This window comes from Gossypium arboreum, chromosome 12 (genome assembly GCF_025698485.1).
Source record: "Gossypium arboreum isolate Shixiya-1 chromosome 12, ASM2569848v2, whole genome shotgun sequence".
In the NCBI taxonomy this organism is placed as follows: Eukaryota; Viridiplantae; Streptophyta; class Magnoliopsida; order Malvales; family Malvaceae; genus Gossypium; species Gossypium arboreum.
In genome coordinates this window covers 27,606,606-27,619,770 of record NC_069081.1, presented here as the reverse complement: position 1 = coordinate 27,619,770, position 13,165 = coordinate 27,606,606, and positions in this window count along the sequence as shown.

The following is a 13,165-nucleotide window of genomic DNA, read 5'->3' as shown; positions in this document are numbered from 1 at the left end:
TAAATTTACTTGAGTATCCACACTTTCCTCCGTTGCCAAGGGAGCTTCATCGACGCCGAAGGCTCCAAAAGCCCTTAGGGTTTGGCCTGTACTCTGACAGTGGCGTTAGCCAGGAAAAAGGGCCGAAAAGTCCCGTTTCGTTCCTTTTTGTCGCAAACGGAAGGCTAGGCCTTCAGATCTGGTCAAAAAGACCAGATTTTGCACACCTCCAACCACCGTCTACGGTAGAGACACGACGGAGGCGCAGTGTCCGACGACCGAGCCATGGTCGTCGACAGTGAGAGAGAGTGAGAGAGTTGAGAGTCTTGAAGTTTTTTTTTTTAAAAAAAAAATAAGAGGGCTAAATGTTTTTTGGGTCAAAATAATTAGTTTATATAAAGGTCCTAAACGGCACCGTTTTAAGGATAGTTCAAAAGGTCCCAAAAAGACATCGTTTTGGGGCCAAACCCGAAATCTGACCCGCCCTTTATATGATCCGCGTGTTTTTTTTAAATGGGTTATTTGTGCCTCGAGTCCTTCCGCATTTTCATTTCTATGCAATCTTGTCCCATTTATATTTTTCTTTTATTTTTAATTTGGCCCAAAAATTTAATTTTTGTTTCGATCTGGTCCTTGAGAAATTTAAATACATATATTGGAACGACGTCGTTTTGATGATAGGGCACAATTGCCCAGTGATCCCTATGATGTAGCCTGTATTTTATTTTGGTCCTTATATGTTTATTTCTTTGTCTTTCTTACCTCTGATTTTATATTTGTTTTGATTGAGTCCCTATTTCATCGAACTTTAACCTTATTTATTTATTTGTTATTTATTTTACTATTCTATATTAAATTATTTTTATTTTTATTTATATTATGTTATTTTATTATATACATATTTTTAATATATATTATCTTTTATGTATTATTTAGTTTAAACCCTTTTAAATAAAATTTAAAATTTGTTGTGTCTTTTATTTATTTATTTTTAAAAAAATCATTTTATTATTTATCTAAGGTTATTATTTATTTTAAACATATGATTTATTTTATTATATACATTGTTACATGTTATTCAAAAGTTTTCAAAACAAATGCAATATTCCCTTTTTTTGGAAATTCGAGAAAATTGTGCCCTAACTTATTGGGTTTCGATTTTTCTCGTTTAACCTAAATAACCGAATATCCTTTTAAAATTTAAATACATGATTTTTAAAGACAAGCTTATTCTCGAGGGTTTGAAATGTTGTGTCCTAACATACTAGATGTGACATTTTATTACTTCGGGACAAGAAGGTCTTTAGCATCTGTTTCGATTTACTCAAACAAATTCTTCGTAAAAATCAACAAAAGAAAGAGAGGATCGTATTTTTAAATCTTTTCAGGTTTTCAACTTCCGACGTTAAGACATTAATTAATCAATTAGGTACCAATTTTAGGCGTTACGAGGGTGCTAATCCTTCCTCATACGTAACCGACTCCCGAACCCGTTTTCTCGAATTTTTTTAGACCAAAATCATTGTTTTAGTAAAACAAAACATTTTATTAAAACAATCAAATTACGAGGTGACCCGATCACATCTCAATAAAAAAGGATGGGTGGCAACTCCCATTTTTCGTTTTTGCTTTTAAAACATAGTCGACCCCGTTTTCAAAAATATAGTTTCAACAGCTTGGCGACTCCACTAGGGAACCAAATAAGATAGTCAAGCCACAAGTTGATTAACTTTTGTCTTTTTGTTAAAAATTGAAAATTTGGTTTTGATATACGATCCTTTTTTTGCATTTCATCCGTTTTCTGTTACGATCTTCATCATTTTATTCATATTTTCTTTATTTACTTCGAGCTTTTTTGTATATCCCTGTACATTGCATTGCATGACCGCACAGTTACACCCTTTTAAGTGGGAGTGAGAAACTATTCCTTCGTGAGGTCTTCACTTCCGTGCAGGGCTTTCAGGATACATCTGTACCTATGTCTTCGTGAGATTTTCATCTCTGTGCAGCCATAGGGAAATGTATTCCCCTGAACTGAACTCGATCCATATGAGCCTATAATGGGTGAGGATCGAGGAATCTGCAAGTTCGGGTACCTTTTACTTTAGAACCAAATCGCATTTAGAGAGCCCTAAGAGCTTACCCTAAGTAGAGGCATGCCAAATCCTAGTGGTCACCTGGATAGGTGTTCTATTTTGTTTTTATTTCTTCTGTGCTGATGCGTTTGATTTTGCTTCGATCACATTTTATTTTCATCGTACGAGATCCTTTTGTTGCATTTTTATTCGTCTTTATTACGATCTTTATCATTTCGGCTTATAATTGTTGTGTTGGTTTGAGTTTAAGTATCTTTCTGTATATTGCATTGCATGATCGGTCGATCTTACCCTTTTAAGTGGGAGTGGGAAGCTATGCCTTCGTGAGGTTTTCACCTCCATATGGGCTAGTAGACTACTTTCGATATACATCTGTACCTATATCTTCGTGAGATTTTCATCTCTTTATGGCCATAGGGAAATGTATTCCCCTGAACTGAACTCAATCCATATGAGCCTATAATGGGTGAAGGTTGAGAAATCTGCTAGTTCAAGCACCCTTTCTTTAGAACCAAACCCCATATTACAAGCCTTAAAAGGCCACCCTAGGTAGATTCATTTCGAACCCCTAGTGGTCACTCGGATAGGTACTCTATTTTGTTTATTTCTCCTGTGCTAACATGTTTTCTTTTGTTTTGATTGCATTGCATTTTCATTATAGAAACGAGGTGTTGAGTCACATTCGATTGCTAAATAGAAAAGCTTGTCATGGAGAACGGATTTCTTGATAAAGTGAAATATAATACGACCGTCCGAATATGGTCCGAGTAAACAAAAAGAGAAGGCTGATGGTCCATGAAGGAATACACGACTTTACTTCATTGCCTGAGGATCCAAGCCAACAAAGATTATTCGAGAGCAGCCATGTTTTAAAGAAGCTGATGAGCATCGCGGGGATAAGTGAGCAATGGGCCACGGTCCGGATCAAGCAGAAAGGAGATAATAGAGACATCTTTTGGAAAATTCGCAATATTTGACCATAACATTCGGATATGAAGAAAAGGATTGGTGTCTTCACTTGGAATATGAGGGCAAGACCGCATATGTAATCCGTTTTATGTAAAAAAAATTGTTTTATAAAAAAGTTGTTCTAATGGAATTGAATCCAGAATTAACGCCTCTCTTTCTTTTTGTATTCATCCCATGCATTTGAATTGCATTTCATCATATGCATTAGATTTTCACAAAAGGACCGTAATTAGGCAAAATTATTTCAGCTAAATTGAGAACTGAAAAAAGTCACCAACTAAGTATCACTACAGTACCCGCCCAAGAAAAAACAATGGATCAAATAATGGAAAGATTAGAGCAATTACAAAGAGATATGTAAGACCAGATACAAGCACAGATGCAAGAACAACTAACCAAAATTCAACAGGATATGAGGGATCAAATGTTTAAATCCCAAAGAAGTATGATGAGCTAATTGACGCAATTGCTAGTTGGAAGGCTTGAAAAAGGGAAAGACCCGGTAGTCAATGGCGAGGATGGTAATGAAGACTCTATATATCCCCCATGTTTTGCCCAATAAGCGCCCAAGCCCAACCAAACATGCATCTACAAGGGGCATCCGTTACTGTCAGCCCCCAACAACATCAGGCCGATACCTCGGTACCCATAAACTACCCGACAGGCTCAGGTTCCAATCCAAGGAATAGTCCAACCAATCATGTAGTTCCTGATCTAGACGAAAAAGCAAGGGTTGAACTGCCAAAACAACTTGAAGATCAGTACAGGTGGTTGGAGGAAAAACTTAGAGCAATGGAAAATGCTGATTACCATTGCAGGGTTGACGCTAATGATCCTAGTTTGGTTCCAGATTTAGTACTCCCGCCGAAATTCAAGACTCCAGAATTTGAAAAATATAATGGGACTACTTGTCCTGAAGCTCACATCACCATGTTCTATCAAAGAATGATAGGATACGTTGATAACAATCAACTGTTAATCCATTGCTTCCAAGATAGTCTGATTGGGTCGGCTGCCAAATGGTACAACCAACTGAGCCATGCCAAAATTCATTCATGGAAGGACTTGGCACAGATTTTCATGAAGCAATATGGCTACGTGACAGACATGGCGCCCAATAGAATTACACTACAGCATATGGAAAAGAGGCAAAGTGAGAGCTTTAGGCAATATACCCAAAGATGGAGAGAGGTAGCAACATAAGTCCAGCCACCTCTTCTAGAGAAAGAAACTACGATATTTTTCGTCAACACTCTGAAAGCCCCGTTCATTACCCATATGTTAGGACGCGCTACCCTGAGCTTCTCAGATATAGTAATATCTGGTGAGATGATTGAAAACACAATCAGGAGAGGGAAGATAAACGCAGGAGAAAGCACAAAGAGGTCAACCCCAAAGAGAAATGAAAATGAAGTGAATAATGTGACCAAAGGGTATTCCAAATTGGTCAACGTAGGCCAGCCGATGACTGTAACCACTAGCTGTCAAGGCTCTTCAAGGCAGGAATCCAACTCGAGGCCAAATACAAAAAGGCTCCAATTTACACCCGTTCCAATGTCATATAAGGAGTTGTATCAGAATCTCTTTGATGTACATGTGGTGTCTCCGTTCTACTCAGAACTCGTACAACCTCCATTCCCAAAATGGTATAATGAGAATACTTATTCGAGTACCAAGCAGGAATAACGGGACACTCAATCAAAAACTGTACTACATTTAAAAAGTTGGTCGAAAGGTTCATTGAAATGAGAATTGTGAAGTTTGACAATTCCTCAGAACCTAATCGCTCTGACAATGCAGTAAATGTGATATTTGAAAGTGGGGGCAAAAGAGTTGCGATGCCTTGAGCAAGTCAAAAGCCTAGAAGGAATATCGGGGAATTTGAATGACATATTCGAAGAGGGAACCGACGAATAAAAGTTTCCAAACCCTTGTATACTTGGGAGTGTTTTGAACAATGGGATTGTGGAAGAGATCCCTGTATTTTTAGAGCTAATCTAGGGTAATATTCAAAACAAGCTTGTTGCTATAAGCCTAGAAGCAATAAGAATCCTTTCGTGAAATAGGCTTGTGCCCAAAATCTTAATTTCAATAAAATGCATATTTTTGAACAAATATTCTTGTATTTATTTTTCCATTTCATACTGTACAAATAATTGTTCTTAGATTATTTTTTTCTTTGGATTTTCTTTCAAATATTCATTTATTCTTCATTCATGATCATACCATACAAATAATCATCCTCAGAATCATTTATTCTTTGGAATTTGTCTACAACAAGTCTTCAGATATCAACGACATGAGTGACACTACTATTGACCCAGAGTTTCCTTTTGAGTAAGATATGTGTTTAGAGGGATCTCAGGACTTTGAAGATGATAGAGATTGTAGCCTATCTCCTGATTTGTTAAGGACAGTAGAATAAGATAAAAATGGATCCTACCTTACAAATAGTCAATGAACAGTAGGGCTAAAAGAAGAGAAAAAGGTAAGGATCGAAGCTTGTATCACCACAAAGACAGAGCGAAACGTCCATATCAAGATACACCTGGCTACTAAGACTTGTGGATGCTGTTAAAAGAGGTCTCTAAGTGTGTTAGAAGGACACATGCTAATGGGTTTACGATGGCCAGGCTAATCATAAGATTCGGATTCTGCTGGTCCACCGTAGAAGGGAATTGCATCAGTTATGCCGTAAATGTCAAATTTATGGAGACAAGATTCATGTGCCCCTTCATTTCTTCGTAGACTTTCTCTATGTGGGGCATGGATGTTATGGGGTCGATCTCGTTAAAAACTTTTAACCGATACCGATTCATCTTTGCGGTCGTCGATTACTTCACGAAGAGGGTGAAAGTCGCTTCATATGCCAATTTTACTAAGTCGATAGTTATCAAATTCCAAAAGAAGAAGAAGAAGATTAGGTGCCGACAAGGATTGTCAGAAAGGATCAATGTCAAAAGCTTGCAGTCTATTCAAAGATCAGACGCCACATCATAGTGCAGCGAAGGCAACCAAAAAGAAAAGCAAAAATACAAAATAAAAAAAATTAAATTAAAAAGAGAAAGAAGAATAAAAACAACAAAGCAAAGGTCATAGTGAAAGGCGATCGAGACTTGTAAATATTGGCATAAGAAGTCACCATTCACCCCCTATGCTTATCGAACATCAGCTAGGACCTTCGCTGGGGTAACACATTGCTCAATGGTTTATGAGATAGAAACAGTTTTGAAGACGAGATTCCTTTTCTCCGAGTCTTGTCAGAGTTGGAGTTGGATAAGACAGAATGGATCCAATTCCGATATGATCAGTTGAATTTGAAGAGAGGAGGTTGAAAGCTATCTGCCGTGGTTCAATACACCAGAAATGAATGATATGAGCTTATGATAAAGAGGTTCACCCTAGATAATTCTATGAGGGAAACTTGATATGGAAGAAGATCATTTCTATACAAAAGGACTTCAGAGGTAAGTGGATGCCAAACTAGGAAGAAGGTCTATTTTGGAAGAGCGTTGATATTGACCAAGATAGATGGTAAGGATTTTCCTAATCTAGTGAATTCAAATCCAGTCAAAGAGTATTCTACCTAAAAAGGAAGAGGCCAAGGTGAAAACCTGTAAAGGGCGCCTTGAGACCAAAAAAAAAAAGGAAAAGGAGAGGCTAAGGTGAAAACCCGAAAAGGGCGCCTTGAGACTAAAGGGGATCTGAGTTGAAAACTCAAAAAGGGTGGCTCAAATTTGGATCAAAGTGGGGCATACAATAGTCTTGCTATGCATAATTTAACAATGAAGAAGTATGCTACGTCTTAGGGCATCGACAAAGTACTCTAGATCCCCTAAACACAGATAGAGCTGAAAATGATCCTCAAGAAGTTAGTACAGAGAAGCTTAAGCTGCGATATCTGGGGCACCCAGTTTTCCATTTTTTGAATTTGCTATCTTTGATTACCTTATTCTTTTCAAGATACGTCCCAATAAATTTCCTTCTTAACTGCATTTGCATTCTTGATTAACTTATTTACTTCGAGCTATACTCCTAATCAATTTATTTTCTGGTCCATTGTTATGATCTTTTTCAAGTATTTTGCATTGAAATAACGATTAGTAGACTAATAAAACTTTCATAAAAGGAGTCTCGCATATTACTTTGGAAGCTTCTAAATAATGCAAGAACTTGAAATAGGACCATTATTTAGAACTCACCAAGCCTAAGGGTTGGGAAATATTTGAGAGAGAGGAGTCTAAAATTGTGGCTATCACTCCAGATTTTTTGTTAAAGATATCAGTTGCACAAAAAAATAAGATATTGTGTCGGTGACGCCACCTCGACAAATAACGAGCAAGGTCAAACCAAGTATAAAAGGGGATCATTCTCAGGAAAAGAAAAATGATACTCTGCGTTCATGCAAATATTAGGCGTATACATCTAGTCATTACACCTAGGGAATGGTGTAATAGATCAAATTGATTGAAGATAATACAAATCGTATACCCCTGAGTTGCAGCAGGATAGATAATGAACCTTATTCTCATGAAGTTATAGTGGAAAGTACAAATTTTATGTCCCAAAAGGTACAGTGCAAGAGACTCTGAAATTACAGCGGGGCAAGCTTGCTGAGCAGAATCTGATTATTTCTTTGACTTTTCTGTTAAGAATACCAGCTGAACAAGTTGATAGCGTAATACGTCAGTGATAATGCCCTGATGAACAATGGGCGATGATACCTTAATCATTTAGAAAATGATCATTCTCATTTCTGCATTCATAGATCATTCATAACACATCTAGTTATGAGTATTTGATTCATTTTAATCATAGCATCCTAATCATTAGGCATAAGCATAGGTACATGAAACCAATTCTACAGATCATGTCCCTAGAGGGTAGTGTAGCAACATCGGTGAACTCACAGATCTTATCTCCATGAGGTAGCAATGGAGCAGATCGAAGACAGTGAATCTTGTCTTCCGAAGCATTAGTGGAGCAGATTTAAGCCACCATCCTATCTCCCTAAGCAGTAGTGGAGTAGGCTGAAGATTGTAGATATTATCTCCCTAAGAGTAGTGGAACATATCGAAGACGGCAAATCTTCTCTCTCTAAGCAGTAGTGGAGCAGATTTAAACCACTATCCTATCTCCTTAAACAGTAGTGGAGTAGGCTGAAGATTGTAGATCTTATCTCCCTAAGTAGTAGTGGAGTAGATCGAACGATTTTATCTTCCTAAGCAGTAGTGGAGCTGATCGAAGGTGACAAATCTTGTCTCCCTAACTAGTAGTGGAGCAGATTTAAGCCACCATCCTATCTCCCTAAGCGATAGTGGAGTAGGCTGAAGATTGTAGATCTTGTCTCCCTCAGCAGTAGTGGAGCAGATCGAAGACGGCGAATCTTGTCTCCCTAAGCAGTAGTGGAGAAAATTTAAGCCACCATCCTATCTCCCTAAGCAGTAGTGGAGTAGGCTGAAGATTGTAGATCTTGTCTTCCTAAGCAGTAGTGGAGTAGATCGAAGACGGCGAATCTTGTCTTCTTAAGCAGTAGTGGAGTAGATTTAAGCCACTATCCTATCTCCCTAAGCAGTAGTGGAGTAGGTTGAAATCAACAATTCTTATCTCCTTCAAGTTCCAGCGGAGTAGAAGCTACAGATTTCTTCTCCCTAAAATGACATTGGAGCGGCTTAAAGCCACAATTCTTATCTCCTTGAAGTTCCAGCAGAGTAGATCGAAGCTACAAATCTCTTCTCCCTGAAATGACATTGGAGCAGCTTGAAGCCACAATTCTTATCTCCTTGAAGTTCCAGTGGAGTAGATTAAAGCTACAAATCTCTTCTCCCTGAAATGGCATTGGAGCGGCTCGAAGCCACAATTCTTATCTCTATGAAGTTTCAGCGGAGTAGATCAAAACTACAAATCTCTTCTCCCTGAAATGGCATTGGAGCGGCTCGAACCATAATTCTTATCTCCTTAAAGTTCTAGCGGAGTAAACCGAAGCTACAAATCTCTTCTCCCTGAAATGACATTGGAGCAGCTTGAAGCCACAATTCTTATCTCCTTGAAGTTCCAGTGGAGTAGATTAAAGCTACAAATCTCTTCTCCCCGAAATGGCATTGGCGGCTCGAAGCCACAATTTTATCTCTATGAAGTTTCAATGAGTAGATCAAAACTACAAATCTCTTCTCCCTGAAATGGCATTGGAGCGGCTCGAACCATAATTCTTATCTCCTTAAAGTTCCAGCGGAGTAGACCGAAGCTACAAATCTCTTCTCCCTGAAATGGCATTAGAGCGGCTCGAAGCCACAATTCTTATCTCCTTGAAATTCCAGTGGAGTAGATAAAAGCTACAAATCTCTTCTCCCTAAAATGGCATTGGAGCGGCTTGAAGCCATAATTTTTATCTCCTTGAAATTCCAGCGGAGTAGATCAAAGCTACAAATCTCTTCTCCCTGAAATGGCATTGGAGTAGATTGAAGATACAAGTCTTATCTCCCTAAAGTTGCAGTGGAGCAGACTGAAGCCACAAACTTCATCTCCCTGAAGTTGCAGTGGGGCAGGTCGAAATTACAAGTTTTATCTCCTTGAAGTTGCAATGGAGCAGACTTAAGACATTAACCTTATCTCCCTGATGTTGCAGTGGAGCAGGTTGAAGTTAAAGTCTTATCTCCCTGAAGTTGCAGTGGAGCAGACTGAAGATAGCGAATCTCATTTCCCTAAAGTTACAGTGGAATAGATTAAAGCTATAAATAAACAGATCTTATCTTTCTAAAGTTGCAGTAGAGCAGATCAAAGCTACAAGTTACAAGTCATATACCTCTAAAGTTGCAGTAGAGCAGATCAAAGCTACAAGTTACAAGTCCTATACCTCTAAAGTTGCAGTAGGTCGGATCAAATTTACCATGTTACAACAAAGCAAATGGAAGCTACAAATCATATCCCACTGAAGTTGCAGTGGGTTAGAGCGAGGCTACCTAAAGAAGATGAGTACTAAGAAGTCAAGATTCAGCAAGACCGGGCAAAATTGGTCATTTTTAAAGTCTTTGCTCAATTCTCGTTACACGACAACAAGCAAAGAGTGGCAGCTATAATAGCCCAATATTACCCGAGCTTTTAATAAAATTTATCAGCCAAGCTTTTACAACAAGCCCAAACTCTAAATAGCCTAAAACCAAAATATATCTAACCCAAAACTAAAAAACCCTAGGGGCTCGATAGGCCCACTACCTAAACTAGTTTCAATAAAGCTGAAACCCTAGCTACAATTCAGCCCGGCGCCTCCCTACTGTCACCCACGTGCCTCGTAGCACGTCCTTAACTCGAGGGTCGGCTCCCCTGGCCAACTAGCACCAAAATGGCCACCTGTCCCTGTTGACCCCTCGCGAACCTGCAAGGAAGACTAAAATAGCAAAGAGACAGAGACGAAACAGAAGCGAAACCATACAGAACAGAGGTAGAAACAATACAGAATAGTGATTGAACAATAGCAATGACTAAATCACATGTAATGCCTCGGCTATATAAGCCCAGAAACCAAATGTTGTAAAGCAGGGAACATAAAAAAAACAAGAATTTCGAAATAGAAATTATATTCAGAAATCAAAATGTTAACTTCTCATTTTTTTTATTTTCAAAAGTACACCAAACAAATAAATAAATTTACCTGAGTAGCCACGCTTTCTTTCCTCCGTCGCCAAGGGAGCTTCATCGACGTCGAGGGCTCCAAAACCCCTTAGGGTTTGGCTTGTACTCTGACGGTGGCGTCGGCCAGGCAAAAGGGCCGAAAAGTCCCGTTTCGTTCCTTTTTGTCACAAACGGAAGGCTAGGCCTTCAGATCTGGTCAAAAAGACCAGATTTTGCACACCTCCGACCACCGTCTACGGTGGAGACACGACAGAGGCGCGGTGTTCGACGACCGAGCCATGGTCGACGGTAGTGAGAGAGAGTGTGAGAGTTGAGAGAGTCTTGAAGTTTTTTTTTTTAAAATAAGAGGGCTAAATGTTTTTTTGGTCAAAAAAATTAGTTTATATAAAGGTGCTAAATGGCACCGTTTTAAGGATAGTTCAAAAGGCCCCAAAAAGACGTCGTTTTGGGGCCAAACTCGAAATCTGACCCGCCCTTTATAGGATCCGCATGTTTTTTTGAAATGGGTTATTTGCGCCTGGAGTCCTTTCGCATTTTCATTTCTATGCAATCTCGTCCCATTTATATTTTTTTATTTTTAATTTGGCCCGAATATTTAATTTTTGTTTCAATCTGGTCCTTGAGCCATTTAAATGCATATATTGGAACAGCGTCGTTTTGGTGATAGGGCACAATTGCCCAGTGATCCCTATGATGTGGCCTGTATTTTATTTTGGTCCTTATATGTTTATTTCTTTGTCTTTCTTACCTCTGATTTTATTTTTGTTTTGATTGAGTCCCTATTTCATCGAACTTTAACCTTTTTTTTATTTATTTTACTATTCTATATTAAATTATTTTTTATTTTTTATTTATATTATGTTATTTTATTATATACATATTTTTAATATATATTATCTTTTATGTATTATTTAGTTTAAACCCTTTTTAAATAAAATTTAAAATTTGTTGTGTCTTTTATTTTTATTTATTTATTTTTAAAAAAATCATTTTATTATTTATCTAAGGTTATTATTTATTTTAAACATATGATTTATTTTATACTAATATATATATGTATACATATTATCAATTTTAAAATTTGCCATAAATTGTTTTGTTATTTATTTTTATATCATTTATTTTTTATATATATTCTTATTTTATTTTTATATTTGATTTTCTTCCTTATATAAAATTTTATTTGATTTCTTAGTTTTATTTTATCTATGTACATATTTTCTGAATTGTCATTATTTGCTTTATGTTTTTATTGATTTGTTCATTTCTTTTAAGATTTGGATTTTTTTATTTTTATCATTTTTATTATTATTATTTTCATATTAGTCTTAGCATTGATGTTGTATTATTTGTGCTATTAACTATATTTTATTATTATCCTTTCTTTTAATTGTCTATATTAACTTTAAAATTGGTCCATTATGTAATTTTCATGAATTGTTTTTAGTATTTATGTTTTATAATTATTTAGTATAACAATTTTATTCACAAATCATAGTATTAAATAAAAATACATTGTTACATGTTATTCAAAAGTTTTCAAAACAAGGCAGTTTTTTTGGAAATTCGAGAAAATTGTGCCCTAACTTACTGTGTTTCGGTTTTTCTCGTTTAACCTAAATAACTGAATATCCTTTTAAAATTTAAATACATGATTTTTAAAGGCAAGCTTATCCTCAAGGGTTTAAAATGTTGTGTCCTAACGTACTGGATGTGGCATTTTATTACTTCGGGACAAGAAGGTCTTTAGCATTTGTTTCGATTTACTCAAGCAAATTCTTCGTAAAAATCAACACAAAATTTATTACTTCGGGACAAGAAGGTCTTTAGCATCTATTTCGATTTACTCAAGCAAATTCTTCGTAAAAATCAACGTAAAAAATGAGAGGATCGTATTTTTAATTCTTTTCAGGTTTTCAACTTCTGACGTTAAGACATTAACTAATCAATTAGGTACCAATTTTGGGCGTTACGAGGGTGCTAATCCTTCCTCGTACGTAACCGACTCCCAAACTCGTTTTCTTGAATTTCGTAAATCAAAATCACTGTGTTAGTAAAACAAAACATTTTATTAAAACAATCAAATTACGAGGTGACCCGATCACACCTCAATAAAAAAGGATTGGTGGCGACTCCTATTTTTCGTTTTTACTTTTAAAATATAGTCGATCCCGTTTTCAAAAAAATGGTTTCGACACATAAAAAATTCACTTTCCAATATGAAAAGATAGATTTTAGATATTTGTCACCAATTAATTAAATAGGGTATAAATAAAGTTGAGTTAGCATATTTAATGGTTTAGATTTACTTCCTTCAATTCAATGATGGAGATTATTTTAAGTCGAATGAGGACGAAACCATTAACGATTGTATCATAGTTGACAACGATTTAATATGTATATGAATGAAGATTATCATATGGTAACAGTGTGAAAACCTAAATGATTTAATCAAGAATTGATGGCTCGTTTAAAAGGATTGAATTCATTAG